The sequence below is a fragment of the Macrotis lagotis genome, chromosome X (assembly GCF_037893015.1).
Source record: "Macrotis lagotis isolate mMagLag1 chromosome X, bilby.v1.9.chrom.fasta, whole genome shotgun sequence".
In the NCBI taxonomy this organism is placed as follows: Eukaryota; Metazoa; Chordata; class Mammalia; order Peramelemorphia; family Peramelidae; genus Macrotis; species Macrotis lagotis.
This window is the reverse complement of record NC_133666.1, coordinates 205,034,911-205,053,014: the sequence shown is the minus strand read 5'-3', so window position 1 is coordinate 205,053,014 and position 18,104 is coordinate 205,034,911. Positions and strand designations below refer to the sequence as shown.

At 34.0% G+C, this 18,104-nt stretch overlaps 1 pseudogene; it reads right to left on the bottom strand.

Annotated features, from left to right (window-relative positions):
- Nucleotides 1-5,721: 5,721 nt before the first annotated feature.
- Nucleotides 5,722-17,725, bottom strand: LOC141498947 (vigilin-like; annotated as a pseudogene).
- Nucleotides 17,726-18,104: the final 379 nt, after the last annotated feature.

Below are 18,104 nucleotides of genomic sequence, written 5' to 3'. Positions count from 1 at the left end.
TTCTTTCATTGTTCAGATTGAGAGCTGTTTTCTACATGAGACCCTTCCTGATCTCCCTAGCTGTTAATTTCTTCACTACAATCGCATTGAAATTTCCTTTTATTTTAGAGTCAGGAAGATCTAACTGTAAATCCTGCTCCAGACAGTTCTCAGTCCTGTGACGCTAGACAATTCATAACCTCTAAGTTCTAGTTTTCTCACCTAAAAAATGGACATAATAACAGTAACTACCTCACAAGGTAATTGTGAAAATCATTTGAGATAATATATGTAAACTTATTAGTTTTCCATTAAAATTTTAAAACTCTTACATAAAATTTGAAACTTAAAACTTTACATCTTAATCATTGTTTACTTATATCACTTTATATATATACATATACATACATATATATATATACATATATATATATATATATATAAGTTATCACATAAATGGATCAAAACTGACCTTGAAAGATGAGGTTCAGTTGCTAATTCTGATTTATACAGGCTTTATGACCTTGGACAAATTTCTTAGTCTTTCATTGATCTATACCACAGGTGTAAAACTTCGGACTAGTAGCATTGTACCCTGCAATACTTTTGAGTGGAGCCAAAACCAGATTAAAATATAACAGGAAATTATTTAACGTGATTTATTTAAGTCAATATGTTGCTCACAGGGATTTTTATAATGGTTTAGTACCAGCCTCTCCATTTCTTTTCACAATACCCTTCAACTCCAACTCACCCCCACCATTGTTTCTATTTGAGTTTAACACCGAACTCTAGACAAACTCATTAACGTTATAAATTCCATTGTGTATACTCCTCCCTGGGAGCTCTCTACACTAGGAAAATCACAATTCATTAATTAAGTTACTCTACTGTGTACATATAAGAATGTATTTCCCCTGGGAGAATGTAAACTCTTTAATGAAAGGGACTATTTTATTTTTGTCTTTGCTCCCCCAGTACTAAGTGCAATGCCTGTGATAAACTGGGCTCACAATTATTCTTATTCTGTGTTACCAGTTCACACTTATCAGATTGGCAGCAAAAGAAAATGATAAATGTTGGAGGTGTGGGAAAGCTGACTGTTGGTAGAATTGCGAACTGATCCAACCATCCTGGAGAGCAATTTGATACTATGTCCAAAGGACAAAATCAAACTGTGCACACTTTTTGGTACAACATCAACACTATTAGGTCTGTATGCCAAAAAGATAATACAAAGGGTTATGCACACATGTACAAAATTTTTACAGCAATTTTCTTTGTAGTAGCAAAGAATTGGAAAATGAGACAAGCATCAATTGAGGAATGACTGAACAAAATATATGAATTTCATGGAGTACTATTGTTTTATAAGCAATCAAAAGTAGATGGACTTCAGAAAATCCTGGAAAGAACCGTATGAGCTGATATTGAATGATGTGAGCAGAACTAGGAGAACATGGTAAAACATTTAACAGCACCATTGTGTGATGATCACCTATGATAGACTTAGCTCCTCTCAGCAGTTGAATGAGCAAAGATAATTCTAAAAGACTTGTTATGGAAAATGCCTTCCACATCCAAAGGAGCAAAAAACTATTGGCTTTGAACACAGACCAAAACATACTATTTTCAGTATTTAAAATTTGTTTTGTGCTTTTTTCTTTCTTATCATTTTCTCCTTTTATTTTGATTCTTCTCTTACAACATGACTAATGTAGAAATGTGTTCAACATGATTTTATATATATATATATATATATATATATATATATACATATATATATATAATCTATATCAGATTACCCAGTGTCATTGAGAGGGGAATAGGAAAGGAGGAAGGCAGAAGCATTGAGGACTCAAATTCTTACCAAAATATAAATGTTGAAAATACCTTTACAATCAATGGCAAAAGAAAGAAAAAGGGAAAAAGAAATGCTTTCTGTTTTATTAATTATTCTCCATTAACTACCTAATTTTTTTAAGTTTTTATTACTCTACAACACACTGTATTTTTGTGTTTCTAACACATCTAAAATTAATATTTTTCTGGAGCATATGGCCATGTCATTTCAATAATATATGGAAGAACTCCTGAGGAAACTCTATATGGAAAGGAAAATTTAAACCACATTGTGAAATAACTGGCAAAGTAATAGAGAAAATGTGAAATGCTTTAAATGCCAAAAGGGGGGAACTATGCAGGCTCACAACTATTTTGTAACTAGAATTTTAAAGAGTTCCTTTAAACTGAAAATTTGATCAACTTGTCTTGAATCAAAGGGTTAATATGTAGTAGAGATGGGATTTGAACATAGGGCTTTCTAACTTGGAGAAGACTAGCTCTCTATCATTAAACAAGTCAAACTCCATTACTCAGATTGAGTATAATGTAGTAAATACAAGCTTATTATTTTAATTAATTATTAATATTAATATAATGACATAGCCTGTCCTTCAGGTCCCAAGCTAAATATAGCCCAGTTGTTGTGACTTCAGATATTGAACATCTGGGCTATCTTTAGAAATATGAAAAAAAAATTGATTTAGTACTAAGAAAGAGAGAAATTAAACCAGACCAGTATTTTACAGTGAGAGAATTCCAACAGATGAAGTTGAGATCTACTGGACTCATAATATACTCTGTACCTAAAATAATCTATCCAATATTTTCAAAACTATCATGTTTTTTGGTATATTCAATAAGGTAATAACATAAATTAATAGAAAAATGCAAATTAAGGAAAATATGAGTTGTTTGATGAAACAATATAGGAACAAAAACAATCAGACAACTGGAGAGCAGACTAGTATTTTTTGGTTCATTTTTATATCTGTACATCACTATTTTTATTTGAGGGTGTGGAATTGGTCCTGGAATTGCAAAGTGTTATTGTAATTTGTTCTGACTTGATGATCCATTGTTCCCAAACATGCTTGTCAATCAGCGTTAACCCACTCCGCTAATGTTTTACTCATTCAGTTCACCATCTACCTGGAAACTGTCACAGATTCCTTCCTACCTTGGGAGGAACTGAAATGCAAAGGCCCAATCTAATCTGCTGATGTTGACCTCTATGAAGTGTCCTATCTTATTACAAAAGTTCCCAATAAAAGATGGCCCCATGGGCGGCTAGGTGGCACAGTGGATGCAGCACCGGCCCTGAAGTCAGGAGTACCTGGGTTCAAATCTGATCTCAGACACTTAATAATTACCTAGCTGTGTGGCCTTGGGCAAGCCACTTAACCCCATTGCCTTGCAAAAACCTGAAAAAAATAAAAAATAAAAGATGGTTTCACCTTGAAGCCATCATTGATTTTCACTGTTCAGTTCTTCAACATGTTGCTGTCTTAGGGTCCTTAAGAGTCACTTACAGCTGAACAAAATATTACTAAACTGTGGGACTGTGGGACAGCTCAAGGGCAATTAGGTATGTAGTGGTTAGAGGCTGGGTCTACAGTCAGGAAGATTCTTTTTTTTTTCTTTTTCTTTTTTTTTTTTTTAGGTTTTTGAAAGGCAAATGGGGTTAAGTGGCTTGCCCAAGGCCACACATTTAGGTAATTATTAGGTGTCTGAGGACAGATTTGAACTCAGGTACTACTGACTCCAGGGCTGGCACTCTATCCACTGTGCCACCTGGTTGCCCCAAGATTCTTTTTCTTCAGTTTCAATCCAGTCTCAGACACTTACTAGTTATATTATCCTGGGAAAGTCTTTTAACCCTATATGCCACAATTTCCTCATCTTGTAAAATAAACTGGAGAAGGAAACAGCAAACCAAACCAGCTTCTTGGCCAAGAAAATCTCAAATGTAGTTATAAAGAATTATATATAACTAACTAAAAATCCCTGCTGACTTGATTTTTACTTATCATAGTCTTAGAATTGTAAATGAACATGGTAGTATTGCTATTTTTATTTTATTGTCATGGTCTAATAAAGAACACTAAATTTTCCTCAAACTATTCAAATAATTTTCTTTAAACAGTAGTTTGTAATTGAATCTATATGAGTACTTTTTGAGGCTTTATTATATTGATTCCCATATATTTTAAGCATTTTTTGACTTTTAGAAAGTCAAGGAAATTTACTTTCTGAATTCATGACAAAGGAAGTAGATTCTCACTCAATTGGGCAGATCTCATAATGAAAGTTAAGAATGTTTAAGGACAGGCTGAGTGGACCATGAAGCTTAGAAAATCTCAGTTACTTTATTATGAAGCATTTCACTTCTGTTCTTAGTGCTTCAAATAGTGGAAAGCCTATTCCAAAATGGAAATTTCAAGGCACAGATTGTGAGTGCAAACCAGAGGCTAAGTAAGGCAGTGAACTTCAAGGCCAAAACTCAGGTCTCTGTACTCCAGGCTTTACCTCTTGGGGCGGGGCAGACAGGGAGAGGGCACACAATTTACACAAAATTCGAGTACTGAGTCAGATTAAGACACACTATTCATGGTAGGTAGTTTCAGGTTGCCAAGTGGAGATGTTTCACCATTCTGATCATGATTGTTTGAAGCCCCAAGAAGGGTGTCCTAGACAACCTTCAGAGCTGTTCATGTCAGCCCAGGGGCTGTGACCTCACCACAAAGCCCTTTGACCACTCCTTGACCTCTTCATGGACAGGAGTTCTTCATGTTTGCCTACAGAAACTCAGTGTCCACCACATCAGTCAGTTATTCCTCTTCCAGTTGAGAATGTATTCAGTGACTTCCTCCACATTATCAGAAAGTTGAATCACAGTCAAACAGTTAAGATCAGGGTTCCATTCTATGAGATATGGATGTCTACTTTGACCTTATTCATAATTTTATGGTTGGTCTTGCCCTGGACTCCAATGATGCTTGGTGGCCCAGCAAGTAATCCTCTGCTGTTTGAAGACTGGAACAGAAATGAAACAGCTGTTTTCAAGTAGATCTGCCACCATTCGGCATGTATTTTGTACATTTTTACACCTTGTTCTTGGGACCTCTGAATTGTACAATATCACTTTTTTGAGCTGGGTCTGGAAAAAAAACTGATGATAACTTTTGGGAATTTATCACTAATTTCACAGATTCATTCACCTTTCTGCTCAATGATTGTTCAATGAAATCTCTGCTCAATGATTAAACCCTTCGTGCATTCATTTTCTTCATGTTATGAGTTCCAGCAGATCTTTTTTGCCTACTGGATGCCCTGAGGGTCTCCCTGGATTTATATCAAATTGCTTTTTTAATTATCAGGAGGGATTCTCACAGAGACCTTGTTCTCATCTGATTCTGTTTATGTTGGCATCATTCTTTTCCCATCAGTTGTTTGTGAAATTTGTGGTGAATATTGATTTCAACATAATCCATCTTGTTCATCAGGAACTTGACTATGGCCTCGATCTGTTGGGCCACCAAAATATCCTCAGTGGGTCCTTCCAGTGGGATCTTGTCTTCTCCTTTTAGAAAATTCTATGTGAATCTTTGCCTTCTGCTAAGTGATTTGGCCAGGTACTGCCCTTTCTTTCCTATGATGAAATGGTGAAGCAAAGATGGAACAGAGGCTATAAAAGTTTTGGCCTTGGCATAGACTTCATTGAGCACCTGCCCTAACTTCTCAGTTCACTGCTTAAATTCATATTCTCCTAACTACTATTTGGGGGTGAGATTTCCATGACATTCCAGTTCTCTCCCAAATCTCCTTGGATCTGAAGACATATACTTGTGCTGAGACTTCTTCACCTCCACTGCAATGGTGGTGGTCTTTTACTACTCTTCATATCTTTTTAATGTGAGCCATAGTTTGAGACAGCTGCTCCTTCTCCACAGTGAAGACAATCTCACTGTGGTTCATAATGGGCAGTGGGATGTTGATGCTTGTCCCCATCTCCTGCATGATCTCACCCACCAGCTTGTTGTTGGGCTCCATGATAAAAGAGTGCAATACATTCTTCACCTCGAGCCTCTCCACCACACACTTATCCTACTTAGTCCAGATCATCAGAACTTCTCATCTTTCTCTATGCCCTCTTTGGTGTTAGTGATCATTATCTAGTTGCTGGGATACCTGGGAGAGGTATCTTCATTAGTCTTAAGCTCTAAATCCTGGAGTGTGTCACTATTCTTGCCAAAGACAGAGCAACAGTATTCTTTGGGAGTGGCCACTGTTGCTAAAGCCCATGCCTGGTAACTTGCCACAATGTCCTTCTGAGTCTTCATGACAACTTATAGCTTTCCAGAGGCCATGATAGAGAAGCTGTGGTCTTTGACCAGGAATAACTCCAAGTGAACAACGGTCCTCTCCATGATCTCAAGGTAGGTCCTGGTCTAATCCCTTTCCCCATACTGGTTCGTGTGCTTCTACTTCCTCTCCTCCAAGGCACATGGAAAACCTCAATAATAATGAAGGTTTTAATGGGCTGGATCTTGTTGTCCCAGGCCTCCAGTTGACTCCAGAGCAAACAAGCAGACTTTTCACGAAGTGAAGGGAAGGCATCTTGTAAGTTGGAGGGTCACTTTAATCTTCAGAATTGATAGCAGCAACTTTAATTTGCTGCTGGGCTGTCCTATATCAGTACTCTTCAAAGCTCTCCTGGGCCAGAACTGTGGTAGAGATAATTGTAGATGTAATGTTTGCACACAATCTGGGCATGTCACAATTCCTGTTGCCTTATGTCCTTCAGCCTGTCAGTCTAGCTGGGGCTCCACTTCCTCATCTGTATATTCCAACAATCGTGCCAATGATAGGAGGACAAGTCAGATATCAGATCTCTATGGTCCAACCCCCATTTTAAGCATTTTATAACTATTTTGACTAGAATTCCTATTTCTTTCCTATAATTGCATTTTTTATTTTTGTTGCTATTATTTAGAAATGTTATTTTATTTGTAAGTTTTTATTTTCCACAAATTTTCAGAAGTTATTATTTATCTTAATATCTTGCTGATTCCCTGGGATATCATCAGCAGATACAGACAGTTTTATTTACTCAACAACTTTTCATGTTTTTCCTTATCATTGTTATTGTTAGCATTTCTGTGATTTCATTAAATAAATAGTGGTAGGAATGATTTTTTCTGCTTTATTCCAGCATTTATTTTCCCATTCTTATTTGCTTTTCTATCCTTTGATTCTTATTTTTCTATGAAAACTAGGTTCTATTAAATATGAAAAACAGGAATAGCAAGGAAATATTTGTTTCATATTTTTTAACAAAAGTAAAAATATAGAATGGAAAAACTGCTAGAGAAACTAGAGCTATGAGATTTATGGTATTTTTAAGATTAAAGGATTTTTAAAACTAAAGTATCAAAAAAAGGCTAAAGTATCACAAGAAACTTTTGGAAAAGAAGTGAGATGATATTTTTACTTTTGTTGATCTTCCACCTAGATTAACCAAAAGAAAGAAAGAGATATTATGGCCTCTTCTTATTATATTAGTCTATTTACTTCTTGTCAATCAGATATTTTTTTTGTTGTGAATTTTTATGCTAAAGCATTGAAGCACATAAGATTATTAATGATATTGGTTTGTTATCTATGTTTCATTTCAGCATAATGTATTTTTCTCATATTTCTCTTTTTTTGGTGAATTTTTGTTTTTCCTTTGTGTGAAAGCATAATGACAGTTACTAATTTTTTGGATTCATATGATGCATAATAAATTTTATTTTTATTTTGTCTATTTGCTTTTTAAATATTTCATATAAACATACATTTATTTTCTTATTAAATCTGTCAATGTCTTGTTTGGGGATTATTTAATCAATTCATATTTAAAGTTGTAAGAATTAAATTTATATTTTCATGCATTTGTGTTTAATATATTTTCATTTTCTGATTTGGGGGGTTCTTTTTTTCTCTCTGGTAAGATTTCTCCTTAATCTTTTGCTTCATTTTCAGTTTTCTCATTTTATTTCTAGTGTTATAGTGTTTAAGCTTTTGGATTTATCATCTTCTTCTGGGAAATAATATTATTGAATTCTCTTATGCATCCAGCCTTCAAGATTAATATGGTTTTAAGGTTAATGAATTTTGCTTCTCCCAGAGTATCCTCCAGTATACTTGTATTTCCTATCAATTGCTCATTCATTTTTTGGAGGTTCATCAAGTTTTTCCTATGCATTTAATTATTTCTACTTTGCAGACCATAATTCTTCCATTTGTTCACTTTGAATTTCTATTTCACTGTTTTGATTTCTCTCTTGAACTCCTTATAAACATTATGCTGTAGTTCTGTGTTCTCTTGGAAATATACAGAGTCCTCTGCCTTTTGAAAAATTTATGAATTTTCTTTTTATTAAAACAGTTATTTATAGATAACTGGACTCATTTAGAGGTCTTTCTGTCGATTTATGTACTTGTGTCCAAATTGTTTTTAACTGACTTTTCTTTCTCTTGATTTCTTTGAAAATTTTGCTCTTTTTTTCCTCCTATTCTTCTGTTGTTTGCAATCTAATCTAATTCATCCCTCTTGGATAGTGGATTACTTGGACTTGGACCTCAAAACTATTTCAGTCTTTTCTCAAATTGTAAAATTCACTTTTCACTGACCTAATTCTCTGCCCCAAGTGACTTTTGAAAAAACAAAATTAGCCCCTTTTGTATGCCAATCCACTTACCTTTAGGCTTGTTACAGTTCTCCCTTTCCCCTTTCATTCCCCCCCTTTCAATCACCTCAAGTTGACATCTTAACCCCCCCCCCATGCCTTTTAGTTCTCTGGCTGATAACTCCCTGATTCTGTTTTCATTTACTTGCCTTCCTCTGCAAAGGTGTGGGAGGATTTAAGGTCTACTGTTCATTATCACAGAAAGATACAGTGAGGGCTAGGGTAGGATTTGCCGGCAAAGACAAGCAACAAAAGCAAAAGGAAAAAAAAAAAGCTAAATGGAGCCATTGGGATGGGTTTTGCCTTCCTGTTAAAACATGGAAAATCATGAGGGAAGGACATTGATTAAGTATATTAAGATTAGTATTTATATTTCATTGTTTTAATTTCAGTTTGTAATCTTGTTAGAATTCCTTTATCTTGACATAATGACTGTTCTGAAGTGATTATATTTTCTTCCATTTGTGGAGGGAAGAAAACCATATAAAATCTGAAACTTATTTTTCTAAGTTTATGAGGTCTTAAGAAAATATTTAATCCTACATTTTGTCATCACACAGAGGATGATGTTTTGAGTTGAAAAAATTCAAAAATTCTTACCCATCCTCTCACTTCACTTCACAATGAAAAGGAATAATTATATATATATATATATATATATATATATATATATATATATAAATATATATATGTATATATAAATATAAAGACAAAAGACAAAATTACTTGTCCTGGTTTCTTTGTGTTTAGCTTTATATCATTAGTTTCACTAGTCAGAATTGGCACCAGTTTTTCCAGTTCAATTGAAGCAGTTGAAATATCATCAAAATGTACACTATTGCAAAAGTATGAGCACTGACAACTTTGTCCTGGAAAGCCAGCAAGGACAATTCATTCATTTCTTCCTGTTTGCTTTTTCTCACACTGAACAAGAAGATGACATTGAAGAGGTCTCCTAAAACTCTAGTATGTATATGAGATTTCAGTTGAGCTCCAATTAATAAGGTAAGGGGATCAGGAGGGAGTATTGGAATGAGACTCATCTATTGTGCAGTAGTCTTATCCAATCTGTCCAATAAATTTTGCTTCATGATTTAGTATCACCATATTAGTAGCCACAAACGGGATCATTCCAAAAGAAGTATACTGGGAAGAAAAACTCTATGTATTAGTCATACTCTGATGTTCATTCCCCCCTACCCCTCCTCTGAGGGGGTTCCAAAAAGAAGTTGTCCTTTGTCTTCTCATAAGTATTTCCTATGTTCCAAGGCATGGTCAAGACTGATGGATTCTGAAAAAAAGTTCTGATTGATTTTAATAGCCATTTCCTGAATCTGATATCTCTATAAAAATAACTGGAGTTATGGGGGCTGCATTTAAAGATAGATTTTGGAAGACTTTGTGGACACTGGTACATGAATGGATTTCAGTAGAATTGTGAGGTAGTTCAACCATTCTAAAAAGCAATTTGAAATTTTTCTGAGAAAGTGATTAAAATGACTATGCCTTGGTTTAAGGATCCTATCAGTACATGTATAACTCAAGACATTCAAAGACAGAAAGATTATACACATATGCATGCATATATGTATGTATATTATGTACATAGACAAAAAAGACACATATAAATATAAACAAAATATTAATGGTGGCACTTTTTGATTAGCAAAGAAATTGAAAGAATTAGGTGACTATAAATTGGGAAGCAAATTGTAAATGAATGTAATATGTTATTATTGCACATAAGAAATAATAAATGTAATGAAGTCAGGAAAGAATAGGAAGACATAAATTAAAAACACATAAACAAAATAGTTCTTGGAACTGATGTGTATAATTATATTGATCAAGATTAACCTAGAAAAAAGTGAAAGAATGAATTTCTTTTCATTGTGGAGATGTAATATTATGGATGTGGAATGTAGCATATAGAGTCAAAGTAAATTTATTGGTTAGTTTTGGTGAATTGCTTCTTTTCTCTTTTTTTTCTTTGTTGGTTGAGATGACCTAGTGAGTATGAAAGTAAGTGTGTGTGTAAATACCTGGGCAAATAAATCATAATAAATCATTTAAATCATGTATGTATATATATATATATATATATATATATATATGTATATATATAAATGTAGTGAGTGGCACTACATATATTTTTTCTAAATTATGAAAGATTTTTTTCACTCAACAGTAGTACTTACACTATAGCAATCAATTTGTTAATTTTCACTGCTAATTCTAATGATTAAAATAAAGGCACTTGAAAAACTTCACTTCTCTTCTCCATCCTTACAGATCTCCCGAATTCTGCCCAGCAACTGCTACTCTCCATCTGCTGTCTGGTATAATGAGCTAAACCTGAAGCTCTGGTATAAGCCAATTTCATTCTTCTATTCCTTCAAATTATCCTTTAAGTTCCCGTTGTTCTAGTTAATGGCCTTAATGTGTGCCTGCCTTTTCCACCTTTGTTCTCCATGGAGTAAAATCTTAATCTGAGCTCCAAATTAAAGGGGATGACTCTGAATTAATAATGTAAGGAGTGAACTGCCAGGAATGTAGGATCTTGATTCGAGGGGATGTATAGAACTCTAGTACCATCAGCTGCTGTGATTAACCAGTCATGTCACAATATTTTATTTAAATTTTTTTCCCTCCCCACATAAAGAGTCCAGTTTGCCACATGGCCTATCTTGTACTATCTTTTCAAGTCCTGTACCAATCAAGCAGCAAAAATGCCCTAGATACTATGACAGATGGGGAGTCAGTTAGTATAATGCTAGACTCAGTCCCTTAGGCACAAACTAATAGATCACCGTAGATTCTAGCAGTCAAATCTAAGAGTCAAATCTGTACTTGGCTTGAGTAATTCTGGGTTATATTGAAAGTTATTGTTTTAAGATAGTATGGATGAAATTCTCCTATAGCTAAACTACACTTTTGTCTTTTCCTAACGACTTTGAACCTTAATAAGTTAACACATAAAACCAGAGATCTAGTTTTTAAGTTTTAACAAATTTGTTTTTTAGAGAGTTTAAAAAAAGACAACAGAAAAAGCACAATATTTAAAGTGATTTTCTTCATTTTTATTGAAATAAATATTAATTTTTACTTTTGATTGCAAAGTCAGATGATTATTTTCCATATTTCCCCTTTTGTGGAATGATACATAATATTATGTATGGTTATTATGTAACAATTTCACGAATATGTTTATTTAATATTTTACAATTTCAAAAGTGTTCTCACAATAATCCTATGAAATATGTCTTGGTCATTCATTTATAGCTCAGGAAACTGAAACTTAAAAAAAGTTAAATGCTGTGTTCAAGGTTACTTAGAATAAGTGCTAAAACATGGATTTCTGACTCTCAAGTGTAGTAATCTATTTATTAAACTATACTGCTAAAAGAGAATTTTACGTGTTTTCAAAATGCTGGAAAATTAACTGTGGATATCAGATTGGAATATTTCTAAAATTATTTTTCTGCAAAGTACATATAGCAAAAACTGATGAAATAGAGAAAGCAGTTTTTATTTAAAAAATTACCTCAACTATGATTTTGCAATTAGATATTTAAAGGATACTTTTTTGAACCAGCTAGAGAGTTAAACATATAGTTGCCTAGATTTAGATAATTTGCATTGTTGCTCCTTGCTTTAAGCAAGCTATTATTTGTTTGTTTGTTTATTTTTATGAAATCTAACTCCTAAATATAATTTATTTATGCATTGTATAATATGCAATTTTATGCAATAATTATGATGTGTTGGTGTGTATGTATCTATGCCTGTCTGTGTGATTATGTCTGAGCATTCATCTGTAATGAGGCATCTGTTTTGTTACCAATACTGCTAGCTTTCTCCAGATTTGCTGATCTTAAAAGCAATGATATGTTATGTCAAATCTGTCCAATAGTCCAGGCACGTGGCTGCAGTCCAGTATGCAAATGAGCTGGAATGCTTTTGCCCTGTGGCCCCTAACACAAGCTGAGGCTGCCAAAGATTGCTAAGCAGGTGCAAGGCTCTAGGCAGGTGCACAATCTACCATATGCTCTGGTTAGGCTCATATTTCTTTAAATGACTTTAAAATTATCAATTGAGTGAGATAAAGTCAGTGACAAGTACTCCCTGAAACCAGTCGTCCCCACCCCCACCCTCAGCATCTTTGACCTGCACAAGTCATCTCTTGGTATTAATTTACTCTGTTATAGTAAAGCTTCCTAGGGTTGTACTTCCAGAACTCTGAATTATCATGTCCGACCTCTGAGAAGGAAAAATAAGTAAAAGCACAGAACCCAACAGATAAGGAATCAATACAGCACTTAGTAACTTCTGAAATTGATTTTTTTTCCAAAGGAGACAAAACCTTATATTTTCCAAAAACAAAAAATCATCACAAAGAATCACTTCAAGGATCTCCTTTTCTGGTAGGACAAATCAAGTTGCATACAATTTGGGACTTTCCTTTTCCTCTTCCATTTTCTGAAACAGGAAATAGTATCATGAATAAGATTTTGTACAGAAAATTTGGTTAACGATCATATAGTTCAGATACTTCATTTTCCAGATGAGGAAACTGAGCCTTGGATAAGGGAAGTGATGATTCTACTATAGGGCTTGTTCACAGAATATGGAGAGATTCACAAAATTCTTAAAGACTTTTCTTGTTTCTTGATTTAGGTAAACCTGAATTTAATTTATTAAACATAATTTAATCCAGATTTGTTTATTTAACTCTCCTTTCAAATGAAGCATCCAATGTTTTACATTGAAGGAGAAAATAATTTAAAGATTAAGGGAATGTAGCCTGTTGCTATCTCATTCTTACTCCTGTTGACCTATCAAATTTACATCAAAATTAGTCTAATGACCATTATTTACCAATAAATAGTTAATCCCTACTTTATGCTTTTGACTAAAGAATAAGAACTAAAAAGAAACTGCAGCATCAAGAGGAGCCATATGCAGACTATGCATTATGTTTGTCTCCTTCATAACCTATAATTGAATAGATAATCAATTTTGCAGCTAAGGGATAATATTAATACATAACAACAAACTCTGCTTCCTGAAGCTGAAACATATGTTTCCTAAAGGGGTGCAGGTTGCAGTCTAGAAAAAAATTGATGCCTGTATGGAGAGTGCTGTGGTCCAGCAAGGGGCTAGTTGAGGAGAAGCAGGGAGGCAAAGGGCTATTTTCTGAACTTACAACATTTCATAGCATATGTGTCCAACTGTTGCAGGAAGAAAGAGAGAAAAAGAAAGTGGAGAGAGATCCATAGCTTCTGGTCCCTCCACTCCACTTCTTAACTGCATCATTGTTATTCCAGAGCAGGCAGCAGGCCACAGTGACAGCTGTGCATGGCGTATCCCGAACAGCTGCCTTTTCCTAGAGTGAAATTAAAAGATTAGGGGGATGTGGGCACGTGCTGGCTTCTGCAGGCTCAGACAATGGTTGATTTAGGGTGGAACTTGTACGTGGAAGCTGACAAAAGAGGTAGACTGGAGCTAGCCAAGAGGTCAAAGGGGAGTTTGCTTTGACAGAGACAAAAGAACACATGATAGAGAGAGACAGAGCAAAGGGGAGGGGAATGACAGGAGCTAAGTGAAAAGAGGGCCCCGGTAGTGGTCTCGCCTAAGCAACAGCTGCTCCTGGACCAGAAATTTGAGCAGATCTTTTCACAAACATAAATGCTAAGAGAAGAATAGTTGGGGCCACACTTTGCTAAAATGACTTGTTTGCAAATGGAAAAGAGATTCAGATTTTCTTATATTTTCCAGGTTTGTTCTTAGAAGGTTGAAAAATGATTAGACGACATAAATCACTAGCCATCAGTGTACCAGGGACCATATGGGCAAGCCACTTCTCTCTTTTTTTCTATTTTGTGCTTTCATTACAATTGTGAGCTGCAACAAAATGAGGCAGAACTTGGGGGGGGGGATAATATTGTACACTCTTATCAACATGTTTGCCTTTGAATTCTAATAGTTAGATGCCATCTAGAGGCCCATCTGAATTTACAGCTTCAATCTAATTGATTTTCATTTCTAATATTTTTAGGACAAAAAGGTAGTGATTTCAGCTAGCTTTCCAGTAGGAAGCAACTAACTCAACAGATTAAAAACTGAAATTATCATCCTATTAGATTATAACCCTGATTTTCTTGCTTGCTGTTCTCAACAATAATTGTGATTTTCCTTTTGGCCAAGGTGCTGTTGGTTTAGACTTGATTTTATTGAAATAAGTCTTGGATGTCAATAGGATGCAGCTCAGAAAGTTCTTGAAACTCACTATCATAAGTTTTAAAACTACCAAAAAATTATTTATGATTGCAGACATAATGTGATAGTTATAGTGATGATTATAAAATGGCAAAAGGAAAAAGAAATACATTCTTCCTTTCTCTGGAAAATGCCTAATGTCCATAATTGTGTTCATATTGGACTGTTTCCCTGTGAACTATGTACTATAATTGTTTTATACTCAACAGATTGTGCCAAGGCACAGAGAGGTTAAGTAACCCAGCCCAAAAAAAGCTGTTATTCATGGGATATTCAGATAATTAGAAATGCTCTCAGATCACTCAAAACCAGTCTGTGCTAAGAGGAAAAGTTGTATAGTGGTATCTGAACTAGTTTATTCTTTGAAAACAAATCTCCACCAAACTAGCCTTGCAGGTTAAAGCGTAACAGAGAGCTTTTGGCATGCCATTCAGTGCTGGGTCATTTGCAATAATAGTTGGGGAGAATAAGTTTATTTTATATCTTAGTGAGTTATTGTGGAGAAGGAACTAAAAATCATCTCAGTAATAGAAAGGGGAAAAAAGTAAAGAAAGGGAAAAGAAAGGGAAAATGGAAAGAGGGAAAAAAACAAGTTTTATTGAAGATGTTATTTAGATTCAAATACTTAAAGAATAGTAGAGGAAGCAAGATATATTGGAATATTCTTGAGGTCAGAAAATCTGAATTCTAGTCTTTGTTTAGATACTTTAAAAGACAATTTGACCTCTCTATTATTCTCTTTTCTCAAATAATTCTTGAAATCAAAACAATTCAATTCTGAAAGTAATAAGTTATAAGGCAAAAGAGTAATTTGTGAAGAGAAATAACATCATCCATGATTATAATAATTTAACTAATATAAATCTATTGCCACATTAAGAAGCCCAGAAAAATACTTAGGTCAGGAAGTACAATATTCTTGCTGAGTGAAAATATATTCTTTTAATAATACAATACAAAAATTTCCAGGAAATATGGAAATATGAAAAGTTTAAATACAATACAAATCCATGAAGAACATCCATTAATAATGGAAATTTCATCAAATGAAATTCCAAAATGAAAAATAACAAAATGCTGAAATTTTTTTTCCATAAATGACAGGACAGGACCTGAAACAATTATGTTCTTAGCTTGAGGACTTCTTACAGAGGAAGCTCAGGGAAAAAATAACTATTCATTGGATCTGAAAACTTTCTGGAAGATCAACTAAAACCAGTGAAGATTCTAGTGTGGTACTATTTTAGGGCTAAGAATTGAAGCTGCAGAACTTTGGCAACTGAATAGGGTTGGAGCCACCAAGTAAGCATCTAGAATGAACCAATCTGAGATTTGACCCTTGCTTCAAGTACTAAGGCCTAAAGCTATTAGTAGACATTGCAAAAAAAGAAACTAATCCAGGGAAAAGACAAAGATTTGGACTGTAGGAGAAGCTTGGCATCAACTCTGAGTCCACTTCTTGGTCACAAGTCAATAGTAAGTTTTCAGCAAGATGAAAATGGAGATCTTTGGGAGGGACTTGTTACTAACATTATGTCCAATTTTTGACCACAAACCAGGACTTGGATTTCAGAAAAGTATTCTGGAATTCAGAGATTTTTCCTATACAGTTCCTCAACAAGAGACTATATGCACTTACAGACTGGAGCAAAGATCAGACCTAACCTGGAATAACACCATCCCAACAACCTCACACTATGGGCCTGCAATGAGAGATAGCACCTGAAGCCAGCCACAGTATCCAATAACACAACACTGTGATGTTTCTGAAGTCTTAATTCAAGAAGTGAGTTATAGACATGAACAAAGAGAAAAAAAAATCTTTACTTAAAAACAGAGTGGGTTAAAAGAAATACGAATTCCTTTTGGAAGGAGGAAATAATTTCCTATGAAATAATTTCAATACAACTTAAAAGAAAAGAATAGATTGGCAAAGAGTGCTTTGGTACTTAAGGAAGTACTAAAATAATAGATAAAATATTTCATCCATGTTTAGGCCTTTTTAAATACTGATTCAAATTTTCTTGTATTTCTAGTTTTTATTATACCTTATAATGTACAATCTTTATGATGTATTATTAGAATGTCTTTGCTAATAATTTATTTAACATTTTAACCATAATGTTTAATAGTGACATTGGTTTATTGTATCCTCTCTCTGACTTGTGTCTCTGTTCTGATATCAAAGTGTGTATCAGAGAAATTACTTGATAAAATTCTTTCCTTTTTCACAAATACTTTCTGCAATATTGAATTATTTTTTAATATTTGATAAAATACACTTGTAAATTCAACTTTTCTAGGATTTTTGTGTAGTTTATGACTTGTTTAATTCTTTTTTTCTGAGATTAGGTAATTTAAATTCTTTATATCTACTTCTAATCTAAGTACTTTATATTTTTTAAGATATTTGTCCATTTAATTTAAACTGTCAGTTTGGACATATAACTAAACAAAATAGTTTCTAATAATTTCCTCTAATTGCAATTTTTCCTTTAACATTTTTGAAAATAGCTATTTTTTTTCTATCTCTTTTTTAGAAATAGTGTATGAATTTTATTTGGTCCCAATGAACTCCCTAAATACCTTCATTTTTATTTTTCTATTTAAATAGGTTTGTAGTCTTGCTGTTTTCAATATTGTTTATCTATTCTTTAATTTATTAAAATTTTCAATTTTGACATTTAATTTCTTGGCTATCTATACGTCTTTTAATTGATATGAAAGGGGTTGCATGAAGTATCCAGGGAGGACTAGTACCTCTGTTGAGTGTTACTGAATCCTTTGAAGGGTTCTTTATCTACCATTGGTGTAGACCTGTCACAACTCTCCCTGTGGTTCCAAGAAACTATAGCATGCATAGAGGCCACACTCTGGTGAAACTGTACCATTAGATGGGCTAAAAAAATTGAATGTAACTAAGGGGCCTCAAACCTATTGTTGACTTAGGGAGATGTCTTACCCCAAAATGTGAAGACTTTTTTCTGGTGGAATAGGTGGATATTAACAACTTATTTAAACAAACCATTAGAGCTTGGTCACACATTGAAGATGCTGAAATCATCCACTCCATCATGGAGCCAGCATTAGTTACCCTGTCTTTTTTTTTGGTCGCTGGATTTTGATAACTGCAAGAAAAAGTGAAACTATCAATTTTGCATAACTCTGCCTCACTTAAATCCAATTTATGTGCAAGTCAGAAGGCATAAATCACCCTTCCCATTTTACTATTTCATTATTTTATTATTTTACTACGTTTCTATTTCCTAC